Consider the following 21,895-nt stretch of genomic DNA (forward strand, 5'->3'; position numbering starts at 1 on the left):
TGCACTACAAATGTGTGAGGAGTGATGTATATATGACTAATATTGTGTAATGGGTTATTTATGAAGATGAAGTGGAGGAACTGCTTCATGTTAAGGTGTTCTAATGTGATAAAACTTCTCCCTTTTTAAATCAGGTGAATCATTTGCTGCCCACTTCAGTGAGAGTTGCAGCATTTTCACTTTTGTTTTGTTTCGAGTTTAAAAATGCATGCTGCTGTGGGCCATTTTAGGTTTTTACGACATGCTAATGAATGCTCGTGTCACACTTTTCACTGGATTTCTGACTTCTTTTGTTTAGTCTCTGAATAGATGTCAGAGAACAATTATGCAAACAATTCATGTGCCACGTTAATTATTCTTTGAAATCTTTATTCCCACAACTGTTTGAAATAGCTTTTCATAATTTATTTGAATTTTAATAGACAATACAACTCAGAGATAATTGTTTTAATTAAAACGCCATGATGGGTGGAAGAAGAATTTAATTTGTTTTCTTAGAAGTCCTAATAACGAGCCGCACTGCTTATGTTTACTGATCTGTTTGCTCAAAAACCAGTTGAGAGCATATTTGGAAAAGTACTTGGAAAATGGAGGTTTTTACTTTGGAGACCAAACAATTAGCAAAACCAAAGCTCTCGATAAAAACTTCGTAAAATTCCACTTTGAGATTACTTTTACTCACTAATAAACTGCGTCTACACCCATGGACGTGGCTTTGAGGGGGGGTGGGGGGGCAGCTCGCTGGCCTTTAAAGTATGTATACAAAAAATATAAGTAAACTACAGCCTAGAGCAGGGGTCGGCAACCTGTTTCAATCAAAGAGCCATTATTACCCGTTTCTCACAGTAAAGAAAACACTGGGAGCCACAGCAGCCGCGGCGTTGTGGGCGGGGCCTACCCTCAGACAGCAGAGATCTGCTTTAACCAATCACAACAGGTGACAGCAGCCAGTACTGGTCGCTCGTGTACGTCAAAGTTATCTTTCATAAGACAATAATCAATACAACGATTTATATAAAATGGATCCAGAAGTTGTAGCCCATCTCTGCCTACAATATTTTGATATTTTTCACCCTGTTGGTGGTTTTACTGAGCAGGTGCCACTTTTGTCATACGTTTCTTTTTAAAACATGTTTAGACTGTTTAGAATACAAATCCAGGCTCTGTCACGTTTTATTGTTGTAATTAAACTTTGTAGGTGGGGAAGGTCAGAAAAGATCCGATCATTTTGTTTTTCCCTCATTTACAGTGATGGAGATACCGGCGCAGTGCGCCTGGCTCTGGTGTTAATCAAGTTAAATTATATCTCTTTGCAACAATTTTCACAAGAAAACAGAACAGTTAAAAGCAGGGCTTGTGTTGACCGGATAGTTCCCGTATTTGACCGTTTATTTTGACGGAGAAAGAATAGAAAGAATTACCCCGACGCATGCAGACGAACTGACATTTTATTCGTTACGCACATCGCAGATGTAGCTAAATCACTCAAGAAAAGATTCCCATCTGAACAATCAAAATCATAAATTGATAACGTCACTTCCGCAAGCTTCATGTTCAGCCAATCAACTACTTTGAAGTCATCGGCAGTCAAAGGACCCCGAGCCGATCCTGCACCCGAGCCGATCCTGCACCAACACCGGTTCTAATGTGAAATAGGCTTCAACACAAGAGGTTGTTTTCCGCTTGGTCCTAGTGCTCAACCAGTGTCTTCTTTAACATAGAGTAATATTGTTTTTGGATAGTAAAAATCGCAGGGGACAAAAATTGACTTTGAGGGGAGACAGGGGGGACATGTCCCCCCCCCCCCCCCCCCCCAACTTTTTCCAAAGTGAATTTTTCTCCCCTGCACTTTGAACTGTGTCCATGTCAACACCTGTTTCCTGACCTCCCTCACTGGTCAAATGTGCAAACGTGTTGAAACAATGAACAATAACTGCTAAATAAGAATATGTTCCAGTATTAGCCACATCAATGTTTTTATGTTACATTGATCGGTAGTTATGTGTTATGTTTCTCAGGTTCAGCTGATGCTGTAGCTATAAAACTGACAAATTCTCAAAGAGAAGCTTCAGTAGGGGTAGACCGATGTATCGGTCGGCCGATATTTGTTCTAATCAAGCCAATTTAAAGTCAGGCACATCCTTAGGCAGCATGGTGCAGAATTAAACGTAATTGTATTAATGTTATTTAATAACATCTGCATAATAAATACTCTAAATTAACTTAATTTAGTTGTCTGACTTTAACAGTGAGCAGTAAATAAAGTTAAGATTTAACAGCTAATTAAATTCAGAGTTCAAAAACTGATTCAGTTTCAGAAATGTTATGCAACCAATGTTATTAGTGATATTTTATCATGAAAATAAAGTGGAAAATGTCTAAATATTGGCCATTAAAATAGTCCCACAAAAACTGGCTGTACATATCGGCCATTGGCTGAGCTTTTCTCCTACATATTGGCATCAGTATCGGCATTAGAAAGTCTAATATTGGTTGTCCTCTAGTCTCAATTAGCAGAAGCTAAGGTTAGCATCAGCAACTCCACCACATGGCAGAACTCCTTCAGGCTTGTGTTATTCATAAAGCTAAAACATCAATGCCAAAGAGAAAACAGGGTCAGTGGTAGAGTTGCATTGTTGTTAGCCAGTCAGAGGTGAGATGTCTGATTATCAGGAAAAAAAAGACTATAGACTTAAAAATGAAGGCCTGGGTTTCAAACCGCCACACGCATATTTGTACAGTGAGCATTGTGCTGATTGTAGTGCATCATTATTATTGTTATTATTATTTAAAACGTGCATGTTTCTAACCTCTTGTAGGGTTTTTATAACACATTTTCCAGAAAAGCACCGCAGGTTCAATTCGCAACAATCAGACAGTCACACAAGAGCAGAGATTAAACAACAGCTCTACAAACAGCATCTGTATCCAACCACCGCTTCGCTGCCAAAGCTGAAGTGAGCAGCTGCAGCTGAGCCCACAGCCAGCAGCTGATCAGGCTGTTTGGATAAGTAATGGCCATCAAATGCATCATGTTTAGAATTGCATTATTGCTGCTATCTGTAATTTTTGGGAGGGGGGTCTATTTTTTCTACTTTCAGATACATCTAACTATGTTGCAATGACAACAAAAGTAATGAAAATAAATCTAATTCCAGGGTGTTTTGTTTATGATAAACCCGTGAGATGTTCCTCGCCTTGTTTACTGCGCATGTTTATTATTTTATTGCATTTTTGTCTGATTCCTTAGTGCTGTGAAACCCCAAATAATACAAAACCCTTCATCCTGCAGTTGTTCCAGTAGAATCAAGCAACAAGACCCGTTTGATGACACGCTATCTGCTTTTTATGTTCTAGTGAAAAAAGATGGCCTAGAACCAATTTTTCTTTGGTTTAAAGGGGGGTAAAGGCAAGTTTCAGCGTGACAGTTGATGAATGGTTGTTGGGGGGGACATCCATCTGCTGCATCAACAAAAGGAAATGGGATTGTCTTTAAAAAAAAGACAAGAGACAGATTCTCACAGATTTGGGCGTTAACGGTTGTGTGTTTAAGGGAGAAAATTCCTTTTCTCAATTTTTGCTTCTTTCTTTGCTCTTTCTCACACAAACACACACACAGAGAATTCTCTCGTGGCTGGATGCCATCTTGCCTAAATACCAACTATCTATCACCAGACATTTTTCATACTTTTTCAATTCAATAAGCCAACATGATTTATGCGGTGGCTGCGGCGGCTTGGTCTGGTCTGGTCAGGACTGAATACAGTAATGTACATGAAATACTTTTGTGTTTCATATTACAGTGATCATAAATAATTCCTTAAAAGACTTTTTTTTCCCTATATTTTTTATTCCATTCAAAAATACAAAAAAATATCAAAAAGATCCACTTTAAACTCAAGCACTTGTTTTTCATATTTCCCATTTTGTGAGTCAGTGTGCACAGTGATGCTTTAGTATTTGCGTCCCATTTTTGATTAATTGTTGGTCCCTGTAAAGGGTCGTTTTAGCACATACCGAATCCAGAAAATAACTTAAAAATATAAAAATGTTGCAAATAAACACAACGGGCTATATTCTGCCTCAGATACATTATGGTTGGATAATTACCCTACATGCACACAAAGGATTTTAAAGTTTCAAAACTTGTAAAAATAAATGTGGGAATGTTTTGTTCTTTATGTTGTTTCACAGAATAAAAGTTTGACATACAAGACCTTTTATCCTTTTAGACGTTTTGATAGAGCAGAATAAGAGCAAATGATTTCCCTGTGTCTTGTTAATAGTTTATGAACCACTTCATGGTTTGCATCGTAAATAGCAAAGGGAGGCATCTGCTGTTTTCTTGGAAAAATTGCTGATGTCCTTCATCCTTTTCTCAGGGAGACTCAAACTCTTTGTCCTCTCAAGTTGTTTACAAGGATGCACTTTGAATTAAATCATGATCACGTTCAGTAATTGCAGAATTCTAGCCAGATGCCACTTGATTGAAGGTGTTCATTGCAAACCTTTGCATATTTAGACCTACATATTACAAGAATTTATATAAAATATGAACAGATGCAAGATAAAAGAAAATGTTTGCAATCAACTCATTTTATAATCCACTCTGCTTCAAGGGTTTAATGAAGTAAACAGTTTCTGTTCCAGTTTTGCTTCAGAACAACAACAAAGTATCTCAGAGTTTCTGTTTTTTAGTTGTAGTTTGTTTGGACTCAAGTCAAAGGAATTAAATCATCCTATATGTGCATTCTTTTCTGTTATATTATCATTTTTATTCATGAAACTTTTTTGTTTTTTGCAAAACCAGCATTTTTTAGTGGCTGCCAGCCCTGCAAATAAACAGCTGTATAAGATTTCCATTCAAAAGCATCTCTTGGTGTTACTCTCACACCCACAAAAGCATTCAGAGAGAGAAGTGTACCATATAAATTCATGCTCTCACAGTAAGGCTACATAACACATTCATAAGCCTTAGGTGTGTGCATATTGAAGGTTATCATTTAAGACTGACTATTTTATTATTACTGAGTCATTTAGTGTAGATAAAATAAGTTTTTGCATGGAAAACATTTGTACAGCTGACAGTCTTGATAGTAATGTGATACAAAATCCAAGTTACTCTTATTTTTCTGCACAAATTTCATTAACATTAATTTACATAACTGGTATCTTTGTCCCTAACCTGTTAACTAAATAAATACAAACCTCATGTTACTAGAAAAAAAAGTCCCCTTTTATGTAGAATTTTTCATCATTTTGTTCTACATTCTTTTATAAATTTTCACATTATTTACCCCACAATGATTTTGTACCATTCCTCTGCGTAGTGTTTGTTCTGTAACTCTTAGCTTTGAAGAGTTTGCCGGTGATATAATGAGAAACAGAAAATGAAACATTAAGAAACGTAATATAAATCTCTAAGAGTCACTTTCAGCAAATGTATAGTGAATGTTGTTGAGTTCAACATTTCTTACAGTATGATTCATGTTGATTTAGTGTTTTCAGTCTGCTGTGTTCTTTAGCAGAGTGTGATGTGAGTGCACACAATCACACAGAAATGTGACCAATGTGTAAAAACTGCACAAATATGGAAACATTCAGAATTAGCATGTTGATTTTTCTTCTCAAGAGGACAGATGGACACGTGCATCTATCCCTGCTGTTTGTTGTGTGAACAGTTAGTTGATTCAGTCAACCCTTTTTTTGTTAGTTTTTGCTGACATCAAGAGAAAATAACACCATTTTTTACAGAATTAAGAATTCCTCTGAGTTGAACTCAGCCCAGCCAACAAAGCACATCATCATATCTCACAGGGGGTGAGTGAGACACTGGTAACAGCAGATGGGGCTGGCTTTTGTGTTTGCGTGGGTGCAAGTTTGTGTATTTGAGTGTGTGTGCCTCAGGAGGTGTGTCACAACAAAAATCCCCAGTAGCACACCAGATGAAGAAAACAAATGAGCACTTTTCCCATTTTCGTTGTTGAAAGAGAAACCCGCATGCGCTCTCTTTCCATCTCAGCAGGGTTTACATGTGCAGACTTCTGTAAATGTTGCTGTGTGTGTGTGTGTGTGTGTGTGTGTGTGTGTGTGTGTGTGTGTGTGTGTGTGTGTGTGTGTGTGTGTGTGTGTGTGTGTGTGTGTGTGTGTGCTGTTCTAAGATGAGGGAATAGAGGCAGAGTTTGTTTATGCCGTGAATATAAATGCAGATTTATACAGCTAATCTAGCGTACAGACACTAACAATCCTAAAAGGAGCAGAAAAGACACAAAGTATGTTTTTATCCGTTTCTCAGTATTTTATGGTGTGTGGGAGGTGCTAAAGGCTGTGTCACGTTACCTGCAAGCAATTTGCATTTCAAATTATTTCTAGAGTGCTGTATTTTTAAGTCAGGCAGAAAGCAGTTTACATGGGTAATTATTGTAATGCCTATTCAAAATGTTCTGTGTTTTGGACAGGTGCAGAGTCACAACGAGAGAAAGAGAAAAAGCCGTAGCCAAAGAGAACACAGTCCTCCAAGGAACGGTACTATGCACACACACAAGCATCACCACACCTACATGTTAAAACATATTAAGGAACATAGTTTCCCCTCTGGCTATAGTGTTATGTTCCATTTAATAGTCTGGTGTTGCTTAATGATTGCTCTATGTGCATTGGCTTATTGTGCATTCATCAAAATGACGCACATCTAATCAGACAATTAGTCCTCATCTTGGGCTAATTTCCATGTATCTATTCATCACCGTAACTGGTTCTCTAATGGAGCACAAATGAATCGTCAGTTAATTATCACGTGGAAACCATGTCCACACACACACACACACACACACAGACAGACAGACAGACACACACACACACACACACACACACACACAGCACATAAATGTCTGCTTGACGAAATGGCAGAGATGTTCTGGACATTGTCACATATCAATCAAAACCCAACAAGTGTGACATTTGTTGTAATATATATATATATATATATATATATATATATATATATATATATATATATATATATATATATATATAATAAACAGAACATATCTATCCGAGATTCTAATGTTCAAATGTAACAAAGAAAGAAAACAATGTTTCATTTAACACCTCTCAAGATAAAAATCATGAGGTGCTTCACAACATCAAACATTTTAAAATATAAAAAATATTTTCTAAAATTATTAAAAGTATTTTATATGAGAAAAAATATAAGATTGCCATTAAAATGTAAGGAAAGAGAAAGAGAAAATGAATAGGAAAGAGGGAAATCAGTGGGTCCCAGGAAAGGTGGAGTAGGCAGAAAGAGCAGAATAAGGAGAGGGTGATGACGAAGGTCAAGCAAAGGCCAGCTTGAACAAGTGCATTCATATATTACATATGTGAACTTCAGTTATATAGAACAAGATAAAGGTGTGTATTTCAGGTGTGAGCTGTTCCATAGCATAATCTCTGGATTAAATCAACTACTAGCTTTTACACAGCAATAAAACTCAATGAAAACTCTAGGATGTTTGACAAGTGATCAAAGCTACAGAGTCCCCTTAGAGACATGGAAAACACTAAAATAAAATAGACACTCTATAGCTGGGACACACTATCTGGTGCACATGAGTTACCAGCTGGAACCGTGCTGAGCCATTTTGCATTTTTGCTGTAAATGGTAAATGGCCTGTATTTGATATAGTGCCTTCTAAAGTCCTGGGACCCCCCAAGGTGCTTTACAACACAATCAGTCATTCACCCATTCACACACACACACACACACACACACACACACACACACACACACACACACACACACACACACACACACACACACACACACAGGGGCGCCGTAAAGCGGTGAAAGATTAGGAAGATTCTAAGGGCCCACAGCTGTCAGGGGCCCAAAAAAGTTTCAAAGTTGAAAAAATCACAAGTACTTTACTTAGCAGTATTTTTTCTCATTTTGACAGTAAACAAACAGTCTTTTAGTCTTCATGAAATGTATATTTATTCAGAGGTCCCTACATTATTTTGACTAATTAATTTGACCCCCCCCCCCCCCCCAACGGCATAAAATGGTACAGTCCACCTGGCCGACGGGCGCGTAGCGTCGATATTTTTTGAAGGTGCATAAATTATTTTCAATATTTACAATTACTTAGTAAACTTGTTTAGTATCATTTCATCTGAAGCTGATGACAAAAATGCTTTGGGTGTTTCATGAAGCTCGACCGATGTTGGGTTGTGGTTTTGTCACCTTGGTTTAGGATGAAACAAGAAGCTTCAGCTGCTTTGAGCTTGTCTTATCAGTAATATAAAGATTACGTCGTTCTAAAATACCTTCCTGTTTAACCTTGATGAATTAAATAAGCGTCTGCACTCATTCGCTCTAACATACTTGTTGTAGAAAGCACCTCGGCAGAGATAGGTATGTTTTATTCACGGTGTCTGATTTTGGGGGATGATTTGCTGTTCTGCCTAATTACATGTGGGATAAACAGCTTGGCCGTCTTCATCACTTAATTAAATTTTCAGCTGTGGGATGTGAAAAAAGAGGTGCAGAATCTGTTGTGATTAACTGCTGGACAATGGAGGTAATTCGCATAGATTTCAATATTGAGCCTTGATTAGCAGAGGTGTAGTTTTATTTATTTGTTGTTTCTTTTTCACTAAATTATTCTGCAAACCTTAAACTGTTTGTTTTCATGTTTTCTGGAAAATGAAAATAAATCTGGTGTTAACAGGATTAAGGTGAGTTGCTCTCAGTTTAGAGTTGGAGGGTTTATTATACTGTCTTACTGGATAAATAGCATTGTTGTTCTTGCATTATTCACTTCTATGCAATTCAATGCAGTTGTTTTATGTGCTATCTGATTTGGAAGGAAAACATTTGCGGTGATGCATGTGGATCTTTTTTTTTTTCCTTTGGACAATTTGTTATTTTCCCCAAAATTCCATATATTTAGCTTGTAAGTGATTTGATCCGAAATGTCCAACCCCAATAAAAACATTAGTTTCCAATTTGTTTATGGATTTGTTTTCTAATGTGCAGAATTAGAGCAAACCAGGTAAACTGTTGGAGGAGTTATTCTCTTCACTGCTGTTTCAGAGTAATTGGTGGATGTTGATAGCAGGAGGGAGAGAAAATGAAAATGAAGTAAAATAGTTGTTGATTTATGGCCAACCTTTCCACTGATTAAACCGTTTTATCACTCCCAACGTTATTTAAACAACACACACACACACACACACACACACACACACACACACACACGCACGCACGCACGCACGCACGCACGCACGCACACACGCACGCACGCACGCACACACACACACACACACACACATTTGAACATACACAATGTACTCTATATTTGCGTGTTGCATCATTTGAGAGAGAAAATAAAACATCATATTTGGGGCAGGAGTAGCTCAGGAGGTAGAGTGGGTTGTCCAGCAATCAGAGGATTGTGGGATCGATCCCGTCTCCAGTGAAAGAATGCTGCTGTTGTGTCCTTGGGCAATATTAACCATCCTTGCCTGCTGGTGGTGGTCAGAGGGACCGGTGATGCCAGTGCTCGGCGGCTTGCTTCTGTCAGTGTGCCCCAGGGCAGCTGTGGCTACATTGTAGCTCATCACCACCAGCATGTGCGCATGGGTGAATGACTGTTGTAAAGCGCCTTGGGGGGTGGGGGTTCCAGGACTCTAGAAGATGCGATATCACGCACGCACCATTTACCACAACCAGTCATATGGATGCACTGAAAAATTTAAGATTGAAATTTTCTTTGTTATGTGGAAAAAGTGCACATTTGTTGAGATATTTAACCACTCAAAAAGAAACATGGATGTTTTCCTCCAAAAGCATTAGCATGAGCCACTTGTGGGAGAGAATGCAGCTAATGGCAGACATATATAAATAATATTCATTGAGTCAAGCAATGAATCTTCAAACAACACGTGGTCAAGTGTGCAGGAGCAAATCTGTTTTATAAGTGGCTATTTCGTTCCAACTGAGGTGTTCAGAGTTTAGTTGCTAATATAACGTTGCAGATGACAATACATGAGATGCAAATGCACCAAAGTGAGCCAAGATCAAAACAGATGGAGAGAGGCAGGATAAACAAAACAGAAGAAACAGGCCTGAGCAGAATGGAGACGAGAGGTGAGAGTGACAGCTCCGGAAGCCTTTGATCTCAGGATTCTAATCAATGGGGATTATAGTCTGTGTTCCTGTGTCAGTCCTGATTATTGGTGCAGCACCAAGAGGTGAACATCTAGAGCCTCGGCACAAAAGATACACAACTGAGCAGCGTTCTGAAGGAGGTAAAAAATCCTCCGCAAATGCACATCTGATCAAAGGTTTAATATTTATACTGCTGTCAAATCTTTGTAAATATGTGTATCTCAGACTGTCTTTATGCTATGCTGATGCAAACAGCATTGTACTCAGCACTACATAATGTGCCAACAAGTGGTGGTAAAATTGTAAAACAAGATACATTGCTAATAAAATCACACAAAAGAAACAATAGCAAACGAAAATGACGACAGACCTTGTACTTTAGACATTTACTGTGTGTTTTTAGTATGTTTGGATTTTACTGATATTTCTCTGTGACAGAGTTTGGAATGAAATAGATTTTGCATCATCTCTTTGTTGTTTTTCTTCCTGGTTTTGTCTTTCCAGTATCTCAGTATGAAAACCACGCTGAACAGCATTTAAAAACAATCATTCTTTAATAAAACTGCTCATTTTATTTATAGCTGCACCCTTAGTGGTGAGATTCTGTTCTGTTTCTGCATTTTCTCTCTGTTTCTCACTCAGCAGCTGGAAACAGTCAGAGCGGTCCTTCACTGTGGCAGGCTCTCTCCTAACTCCCAGCACGACAAAAACAAACGCTTGGTCAGCCACCCTCCGCGTCACACCCCTGACACCAAAAGTGCCCTTTTTCGTCACTTATGTGCAAAAAGGGGTTTGTCCCTTTTCTGACTGCAGATCCCAATGCAGCGTAAAACTGACGCGATGGGATGTCTGCAGCCAGGGCACCAAACAAGCTCATTGTACCTCACCTTAACCTTATCCTCTTATTTAACCTTCCCCTCACCCCTATCCTAACCTTAACCATCTTGCTAGCGAACACATTAGTGATGTGTCGGTCGCTCTAAAAGCCGCCTCTATGAAGTGAACGGAGGGAGCCACATCGTCATTGGTCGAGTTTGGACCAAGCCAATGCGAGGGGGAGGTTTCAACCACCACGGTGGAGGTTAAAAGTAGAGGGTATTTGTAACCTCCCCCTCGCCAGATGGTATGTTCTACTGTTCCCCTTGGGCGGCAAATACGCAAATTCACATTCAGAATGCAGTGAGAGTAACGTTTTAGGTAGCAAGAGGGTTAAGGGTAGGATGAGGGTGAGGGGAAGGTTATAAATAGTAAAACGTTAAGGTTTAGGTGCGGTTAAATGAGCTGTTTCGGTGCCGCATCAGCGGACATCCCATCGCGTCAGTTTTACGCTGCATTGGGATCTGCAGTCAGAAAGGGGAAAAACCCTTTTCGCACACAAGTAACGAAAAAGGGCACTTTTGGCGTCAGAGGTCTGACGCGGAGGGTGGCTGGCCAAGCGTGTGTTTTTGACGTGCTGGGAGGGAGAATGTGTTGAACGAATTGGACCTTTTGTATGTTCTCTACACCAGGCTATTCCTGGAACAGATAGCATCACAATCAGGTATCTCACTACAGAGATAGAGCCAGGATAACCCATTTGATCTGAACTCACATCTTTCTGTACATGATGCTTTTCATGCAGTTTGGATCTTTGTGAAATCAGATGAAAATATCCATTGACAAACATACATTTCCTCCTGCAAAGAAGCAGGATGAACTGAAACCTTCTCCAGTCTTAAATGGTCATAAATAACTAACTGAAGGCTAAAATCCAGATTGATTAAGAGCACCATTATCTCAATAGACCACCTAAAATGTAATACCAATAAATATAAAAAAACAAAACAACAAAAGGACAATGAAGCTGCATCAAAACTTATTGGTTTCTGAATTACTAGTGATGATCTAAGTCAAGTTGTTCAGCATCATCTGGGCTCTCCATGAAGAAAACCTGCTTATGCTTTGTCATTTGTCTAGACTGTACAATGAATAAAGCAGGGTTGCCTCGGGATCTTAAGCTCTACGTGGACTCATGATGGCTCACCCGGTCTGAAGCAGCCAGGCATGAGTCCAAGTCATCCCTCAGAGGCAATGAATAATATTTCTAAGTGACTCACTTACTTCACAGTCAAGCAAAGGCCAGTTTTTTTCTCTTGTATGAGCAAGCTCTTTCATGATTGGAGGTTAATCCACCTTAAAAATAAAATCCAGATTTTTTTTCTCTGTAACCATTCAAACAGGTAATCCATCATTTTTCTCTCAAACGAGCAGAGCTTCGAGTATCAACAATGTGGTTTTAGATTCGATTAAACAGCGAATTCCAACCACTCCACATAAGGCATCATGTTATACTCACCACATTTAGTTAGCAGTGTTTTCTTTTTGTGGCTGATATTGGATTTAGTTTAGTATTTTCTTTTGTTATCCTGAACAATTATCTGGCTTTAGTTTTTTCTTTCCTCTCTGGTGATTAAAGATAGATCAGTAAAAAAGGACACCTCTATCACATCTTGTAATGTGGCGATAACCTTCTCAGTGGCCTAGTGGTAGAGTGCCCGCCCCGAGACAGGGTTCAAATCCCAGTCGGATCGTACCAAAAACTTTAAAAATGGGACCCAGCGCCTCCCTGCTTGACAGCTTTAATGGCTGGACTGGGGGTTAAACACCCAAATAGTTCCTGAGCGCAGCCATAGCGCTCCCCACAGGAATGCGTCCAATGTGGAGACTTAATTTCACCAGTGTGTGATGATGAATGATGGGACTTTACTTTAAGAGCTTTATTATAATGTAAATTGAGAATAGTAATAAAATACAATCATACCAATGTTAAGGTAATGATAATGCGATGTAATAATGTTTTACATTTAAAAAAACATGCAATTTTTATTTTTAATTTTGTGTTTTTCATATTTTTCTCATTAAAGCCGGGCGTACACTGTGCGACTTTTTCACTTTTTTGAGCCGATTTTCCACTCGTGCGAGAATCCACGACATCGGGGCGAGTTTTGCGCCGAGCGTCGTGTAGTATACAGGGGGTTACGAGAGGCGATTAACACCACGTGACCAGCTACTGATCAGCAGTCGTGAGCTCGCACGGACTTCTGGCGTGTTTAATATTTTGCTCGTCCCTCGTGAGGGTATCGCACTGTTGAAGCGGCGCTGCGACCCAAAATGTATCAGAACCGCTCACGGCGCATGCGCAATCCTGCACCAACGCCGCTCGCTCGCTATTTCCCTAATAACACACGTTGTTCGTTTTAATTTCTACACGTTTTTTTACTCACAAAGATTGTCAAGAATGCGTATTTGTCGTGTTCCTGTCAAATTAAACTGATCACTAAACACAGATTTACTTTATTTCGTTTTCCTCATCCAACCCCCATAAATCCCTGTGTGTCCTCCTGCAGCACTCCCGAAGGACAACAGGCAAAACAAGACAAAAAAGTCTGACGTGTTGAGTAAAAACTGCTATTTTTAACATATTTTTAGGGCCTACGTGTTGCTACCAGACGTACAGTGTGAGCAGTCAGATTGCATCCGAGAACTGGGTCGTGCAGTGTGAGCGCATGACTCGTGAGATCTGCCCTGCGAGGAAGTCGTACAGTTTGAGCTGAAGCTGAGTGCTACGAGTGAAAAAGTAGCACAGTGTACGCCCGGCTTAAGTTGCTTTGGTGAGATGTAGGCTCTACCAGGTGGTGGACCAGACAGTTAAAGGGCTATGAACAATTTACACGGTTGGAACATCATTCCAATTTCTGACCTGCCCCGACCCTTTGAACAAATTTACGGTGTACCGTTACTGTAACACCTCTAAAGATGGTCCTATCAGGCAATCCTACCAAGTGTTGTAAAGCGCCTTGGGGGGTGGGGGTTCTAGGACTCTAGAAGCTTCTACTGTGTATCAAGCACACGCCATTTACCACAACCAGTCATAATCATGGCTGCACTGAAAATTAGAAGATTTCAATTTTCTTTGTTATGTGGAAAACAATCTCCAACATCTTCAAACAACACGTGGTCAAGTGTGCAGGAACAAATCTGTTTTATAAGTGGCTATTTCGTTCCAAATGAGGTGTTCAGAGTTTAGTTGCTAATATAACGTTGCAGATGACAATATACACCAAAGTGAGCCAAGATCTAAACAGATGGAGAGAGGCAGGATAAACAAAACAGAAGAAACAGGCCTGAGCAGAATGGAGACGAGAGGTGAGAGTGACAGCTCTGGAAGCCTTTGATGTCAGGTTTCTAGTCAGTCCTGTGTCAGTCCTGATTATTGCTGCAGCACCAAGAGGTGGACATCTAGAACCTCGGCACAAAAGATACACAACGTCTGTGTGTTATGAGTGCTCTGGTTCTCTCAGAAGCACGTTGGGACCACTCTGATCATAAGTCCAGGCTTTCAAACGTGTTGGATTGTCTTGGTCTACTAAAAAGCTGCCTGTTGAATGTGACCCTAACCCCTACCAATCAGAAAGTGAAGTGTCAGAAGCGTGTGGCGGGTTCCTCTTCTGCCATGTGTTTTTACTTTGAAGTCACTGTCTGAGAAGGGAATGCCTGTGAGGGAATGTGGTTTGTCTGTAGTGTGTAGTATTTGCCGAGTTGCTGCACACCCCACACACTAGAACCAAAACTGGTATTTCCATGATTTTCCATCACCACCTTGGGGTCTCTCATGCTTTCAAACTTGGTCGACTATTTAAAAATTTGCCACGTGAACCAGGCTTTAGGGTGTAATTCCTCCAGTAATTCATACCTCCATTTATTGTGAGCAGTAGTTTTAAAACAAGGTTTTATTAAACTGGGACAAAGTTACAAGCAATACGACTCAGTAGTCATAACAATAATGACACATTCAATGACTGGGCTCTAAAGCACCGTTTATGCAGCTCCCTGTCATTGAGCTGTTTGCTTATTAAGTGAATACAATTCCTGCATGAGCACTTCCCCCCGTCTCCATGGCATTGAAAAGACCACCTCAACACAAGAACATGTCAATCGTTTTGATCCCTTCTAGTTTCTTTTATCATTCCAGCACTTTGATTGCCATTGCATTTATAGAAGGAAACAGAGAGAAAACCCATAGCACTGCTTGAAGGAAGATTATGTTCTTTGTTGTCCCCAGTCTAATATAAATGAAAGGTACAGGAGAATGTGATGTCACTCTCACGACAGACAAACGACTTTGAAAGAGGAAAATGAAAGGAGGGGCTGAGGAAGAATAAGAGAGGAGCAACCAGCAGAAGCAAGCTCATGAGGTGAAAGACAAGATGCTTTTTCTTAGTATTGTTTTGTTTGAGGTCATGCCTGATAATGATGGAGATGAGGGTAGCGATGAGAGGGAGTAAAGTAGGTTATGCCTAGTTTATGCCTCAGCGTCAGCTCTGTGAGGGAGAGACACACACGCGTTTACTGGAGACGTTTTGTCTTCTGATTCTCCGTCTCCTTGGGAGTGTTGCAAAGCAATTCCCCGCCAATACAACAGAGGGTGTATCGCTTTTCTGGGGTATCCTTTCATTTATCCGGTCCCAGATGTATTTACTATTGTGTTTACATAGAGGTTTTTTTTTTTTTTTTGTATTTCAGAAACTTTTTAACACAGACAAATTTTTCTGTCGTTCTTCACCTCTAAACCCATGTTTCCTGTCATTTCCATCCACGGACAAAATGCTTGCTGCCTATCTTTATACTCTTCCAGTCACGGGCGAATAAACATCATATTCTTTGAGTTTTTCTGTAAGATATTCTTCAAGCAGCTCCATGTCTATCGCTAGATATCTTCAGCCGTCTTCATTTTTTTGAGGACACAATGGCGGTGTTGTTGACAAATTTACAGGAAGCAGCGTTTTGGCCAGTCACAAGCTTGCGTTCTCCATGTCGTTGGATGGATGTTTAGAAAAGTGGGCTCGACTCCGTCTTCCATTGTGAGCCTGCTTGGAGAGCCCTCGCAACGACAGATAATGGCGTTACGTGTCTCCGTACTGACACAGGAGCATACGTGTAGGCCTCAGGGGCCAACAGGCTCTCCGAGGTTTCATAGGAAACCCTTATCGCTTCATAAAAGAAAGAAGAAAACTCATAAAAGGGGTTCAAATTTGCTGCTTTATTAAGTAGCGTATTTAAAAAAAGGGCCAACATAACTCTTTTTGCAGGCACAAACATTTGGCAGCAATGAGGTTATTCCCAAAGGGACATCATCCAAAACCGTGGCTGCTTTAAAGGATTTCTTTAAACAACAATACTTTCCCAACAGAGCTCTGCCTGCGCTGAATTTTCTTCATTTCCATTTTAGTGAACTTGTTTCAAATAATTGCTGCACCTTTCGCCCCATTCTCCCAGCAAAATATAAAGAAAGCAGACTGACTTCAAGCTCTTGCGCAGTGGGTGTGCATGTAATCCACCTGGTGCACTTAAAAAGCAGGAAGAACCAAGCAGAGGAACATTTTCATAAGCCCTGAATTCAGAAGCTATTTCATTTGTGAAGTTGAGAGCACACGCAGATTTTCTTTTTTTCAGTTTACTGGTACTTTCATTTTTTTCTACATTTTATCCTTTATTTATTTTTTTGTCCACCCTGAAATGACCAGCAGGCAGCTCTGAAATGTGAAATGAATTTGCTAAAAGCTGTGTATTGTGTCAAGGCAGAATAAGAGAGCAGTGGGTTATTCAGCTGCAGCAGACGGTGAAAGCACTTTTCAGTTCCCCTGATTTTTATCTGAGGTAGACTCTAAAGGACTTTACCTTCACCCTTTAAAAATTTAACCATCTTCTTATGTTTTTTTTTTTTTTTTTGCCCTTTCCTGCTGCTGTACCCTTTCCTTTCACTCAGTCTTCACTGGACTCATTTTTTCAGACTCTTTTTTTCCTTTTGGACTTTCAAGACTTTTACAGAACTCGTCTCAATCATCTTTGAAGCAAAGTTAAAACATATTACCTGATCTGAATTTGCAAAAGAAGGAACAAGCTTAAAATAAACTAAGTTGACTGCTAGATCAAAAGATGTTAAATCTCAAAGCTCAGGGATCTTTACTTTGGCCAAGGTAAATGGATTATGACAACATTCACTAAAAATATTAAAGCCCTGATATTTGACCACGTAATACCTATAGACATATCTGATAAGAACATGTGTTGGTGGAGCAGACGACACCTGTGCTTGATCGTTAATGGACACAGAGCACCACATAGCCAGCTGCTAGCTTTACAGTTAAAACACCCTGAGGTAAAATCAAACACACCTGCAGCCACCTTTCTGGGTGGTATTGCAAGATGCATACAGCATCCAAGATGACAAAGTATATAAATAAATAAATAAATTAAAAAAAAAAAATATATATATATATATATATATATATATATATATATATATATATATATATATATATATATATATATATATATATATATATATATATATATCAGGACAACATGAGATCCATCTAACTAAGGTTATTACATATCGTCGTCGTCGTCGTCGTCTTCCTCCGCTTATCCGGGTCCGGGTCGCGGGGGCAGCATCCCAACTAGGGAGCTCCAGGCCGTCCTCTCCCCGGCCTTGTCCACCAGCTCCTCCGGCAGGACCCCAAGGCGTTCCCGGACCAGATTGGAGATGTAACTTCTCCAACGTGTCCTGGGTCGACCCGGGGGCCTTCTGCCGGCAGGACATGCCCGAAACACCTCCCCAGGGAGGCGTCCAGGAGGCATCCTGACCAGATGCCCAAACCACCTCAACTGGCTCCTTTCGATCCGGAGGAGCAGCGGTTCTACTCCGAGTCCCTCCCGAATGTCCGAGCTCCTCACCCTATCTCTAAGGCTGAGCCCGGCCACCCTACGGAGGAAACTCATTTCGGCCGCTTGTATCCGCGATCTCGTTCTTTCGGTCATTACCCAAAGCTCATGACCATAGGTGAGGATTGGGACGTAGATCGACCGGTAAATCGAGAGCCTGGCTTTCTGGCTCAGCTCCCTCTTCCCCACGACAGATCGGCTCAGCGTCCGCATCACTGCAGACGCCGAACCAATCCGCCTGTCGATCTCCCGATCCCTCCTACCCTCACTCGTGAACAAGACCCCGAGATACTTAAACTCCTCCACTTGAGGTAGGACCTCTCCCCCGACCCGGAGGTGGCAAGCCACCCTTTTCCGGTCGAGAACCATGGTCTCAGATTTGGAGGTGCTGATCCTCATCCCAGCCGCTTCACATTCGGCCGCGAACCTACCCAGCAAGAGCTGAAGGTCAGAGCTGGATGAAGCTAGGAGGACCACATCATCCGCAAAAAGCAGAGACGAGATTCTCCTGCCACCAAACTCGACACACTCAACACCACGGCTGCGTCTAGAAATTCTGTCCATAAATGTGATGAACAGAACCGGTGACAAAGGGCAGCCCTGGCGGAGTCCAACCCTCACTGGGAACAGGTCCGACTTACTACCGGCTATGCGGACCAAACTCACGCTCCTCTGGTAAAGGGACTGAATGGCCCTTAACAGAAAGCCACCCACCCCATACTCCTGGAGCGTCCCCCACAGGGTGCCCCTGGGGACACGGTCATAAGCCTTCTCCAAATCCACAAAGCACATGTGGATTGGTTGGGCAAACTCCCATGCCCCCTCCATCACCCTTGCAAGGGTATAGAGCTGGTCCACAGTTCCACGGCCAGGACGAAAACCACATTGCTCCTCCTCTATCTGAGATTCAACTATCGATCGGACCCTCCTCTCCAGTACCTTGGAGTAGACCTTTCCAGGGAGGCTGAGGAGTGTGATCCCCCTATAGTTGGAACACACCCTCAGGTCACCCTTCTTAAAGATGGGGACCACCACCCCGGTCTGCCACTCCCTAGGAACTGCCCCCGATGACCACGCAATGTTGTAGAGACGTGTCAACCATGACAGCCCTACAACATCCATAGCCTTGAGATACCCAGGACGAACCTCATCCGCCCCCGGGGCTCCGCCGCTGTGTAGTTGTTTGACTACCTCAGCAACTTCTGCCCCCGAGATCGGACAGTCCATCCCCAGGCCTCCCAGCTCTAGTTCCTCCTCGGAATGCGCATTGGTGGGATTGAGGAGCTCCTCAAAGTATTCCTTCCACCGTCCGACTATAGCCTCAGTTGACGTCAGCAGCTCCCCATCCCCACTGTAAACAGTGTGAGCGAGTTGCTGCCTTCCTCTCCTGAGGCGCCGGACAGTTTGCCAGAACCTCTTTGGAGCCGATCGATAGTCTTTCTCCATGGCCTCACCAAACTCCTCCCACGCCCGAGATTTTGCCTCGGCAACTGCCACTGCTGCACCCCGCTTGGCTATCCGGTACCTGTCTGCTGCCTCCGGAGACCCACAGACCAGCCACGCCCTGTAGGCCTCCTTCTTCAGCCTGACGGCTCCCCGAACCTCTGGTGTCCACCAGCGGGTACGGGGGTTGCCACCACGACTGGCACCGGCCACCTTACGACCACAGCTAGCAACAGCCGCCTCGACAATCGCAGAGTGGAACAAGGCCCACTCGGACTCAATGTCCCCCACTGCTCTCGGGACGTGGTCAAAGCTCTGCCGGAGGTGGGAGTTGAAGACCGTCTTGACAGGTTCTTCTGCCAGGCGTTCCCAGCAGACCCTCACTATGCGTTTGGGTCTGCCAGGTCTACGCGGCATGTTCCCTTGCCATCTGATCCAACTCACCACCAGGTGGTGATCAGTTGACAGCTCCGCCCCTCTCTTCACTCGGGTGTCCAAAACATACGGTCGCAGGTCAGATGATACGACTACAAAATCTATCATCGACCTGTGACCTAGGAGAGGGGTTGGACACTCTACTTTGCTGGAGTTGCTCCGGGTGAGAGGCGGAGGGCTGGGGTTGGCTTTTTGTTAGCCCCGAGACTCTCTGCCTGTGTGTTGGGGTTTACCCCGGGGGACAAGAGGGTAGCTTCCTTGCGCCTTCGGGTCGGGGAACGGGTCCTGACTGTTGTTTGTGCGTATGGGCCAAATATCAGTTCAGAGTACCCACCCTTTTTGGAGTCCCTGGGACGAGTGCTAGATAGTGCTCCATCAGGGGACTCCATTGTCCTGCTGGGGGACTTCAATGCTCACGTGGGCAATGACAGCTTGACCTGGAGGGGTGTGATTGGGAGGAACGGCCCACCTGATCAGAACTCGAGCGGTGTTTTGTTATTGGACTTCTGTGCAAGCCGCAGTTTGGCCATAACGAACACCATGTTCGAACATAAGGTTATTACATATCAAAACATGAAAGTCAAAATTACTGCCTTGGAAGTTCTAATGAACATTATATCACTGTTCAAAAATACTGAATATATCAGAATTGTTAAACAATATAAAACAAATAGTTGTAGAATATTTTAGAAAATGTATTGAACAATAGATACTATTTCTAATCAAATATAGATTAGTAGAATATTTTAGAAAATTTAATATTTGAGTATCTATGTCAATGTCATCTTCCTCCTGTTCACCATCATCACTGATGGTGAGATTTTCCATTTTCCAGAAAAACTTAGTTTAAAACTGCAAAATATATTCAATATCATAATTGTTATTATTACTGTTACCATGGTTATTGAGATTTTGTTTAAAAAACAACAGATTTTACCTAAAAATATTTATAATTTCCTTTACTTGTTCAGGGCATATGTCCAAATATGGCAGATTTGATTTTCATGCGATGATTTCACTGACTTAATTGAGTTTAACATTTACAACACATGTATCCTTAATTAGCACAGTTACTCAACCTGGTGATGTGAGACTTTCGTAAACCTAGAATTGTTAGTTTTAGGGACCTGATTGTAAACACGAGCGGAGACCGAGGAGTGTTCTGGCTCTGCAGACACACCAGTATTTGGTGCGTCATAGCCTCGCACTGATTGGTGGAATGGCGCCATGGTGCAAACCATGACTAGCTTGATCTCTGATGATTGTTTGGGTGAAATCCTGTAATTCTAAGAGTTTGTAATAAGGCACACCAACATTATATATGATGCGAGTGAAATGTCTAAATTTGGACATTGGCCCTACAGAGGGTTAAAGCAACACTGGATGGAAATAAATATTGTGATGTTGCAGAAGCTTATCAAAATGGTAAATGTGTGTCGTAATCACATCTAAAGGCTGTCCAAAGCAATATTACGGTGTGTGACTTTTTCGGGGGGGGGGGGGGGGGGGGGGGGGGGGTTGACTTCTTCTTTGGCCAGGCATTGTATTTTATTTGCTGTAGAATGAAGTCCATTTCTTGATTCTGTGTTTGCCCCGAAACATCCCAAAGATGGGAAAGCAAACCAAGACTTTTGCAGCCTTCGGATTTCAGGAGCAGCCAATGAGTGGAGCCCAATGGTCTAGAAAGACAAGGCAATTTGGCCCGGGTGATGGGAATAATGAGAAAAGCATCGTAATGTTGCCAGATTCCAATTTACAAGGTGCAGAGGCTAGAAAGAGATTGAGAGAGAGGAAGTGAGATGCGGGGATAGAGAAGGAATAAAGGAACACTCGAGACGGGAATGAGACAATGTGAGCGATCACCCGTGCAAGAAGGCTTGCTATTGGTTTTATGTTCGTGCTGAGGTGGCTGCTCATTAACCTGTGCAAATGAAGGTTAGGGCTTTACTTCCACGGGGCAAGAAAAGAGGGGATAACAAGGCCTCTTTGACAAAAGAAGAGAATAAAATACAGTAACTTGACGTGAAAATGAGAGAAAAAAAATCTTTTGGTTATGTCCCCATGGTGTGTGGCTTTGAG

At 41.7% G+C, this 21,895-nt stretch overlaps 1 protein-coding gene across 4 annotated transcripts in view; it reads left to right on the forward strand.

Moving 5' to 3' along the window:
* tnr (tenascin R (restrictin, janusin)) overlaps nucleotides 1–21,895 on the forward strand; it is a 240,954-nt gene that overhangs the window by 113,747 nt on the left and 105,312 nt on the right. For all 4 annotated transcript variants that reach the window (XM_070541686.1, XM_070541689.1, XM_070541688.1 and 1 more), the window contains exon 2: nucleotides 6,459–6,525. The gene's annotated coding sequence lies outside the window, so the exon portion shown is untranslated. The remainder of the gene's footprint in view (nucleotides 1–6,458; nucleotides 6,526–21,895) is intronic.

This window comes from Nothobranchius furzeri, chromosome 11 (assembly GCF_043380555.1).
Source record: "Nothobranchius furzeri strain GRZ-AD chromosome 11, NfurGRZ-RIMD1, whole genome shotgun sequence".
Lineage (NCBI taxonomy): Eukaryota > Metazoa > Chordata > Actinopteri > Cyprinodontiformes > Nothobranchiidae > Nothobranchius > Nothobranchius furzeri.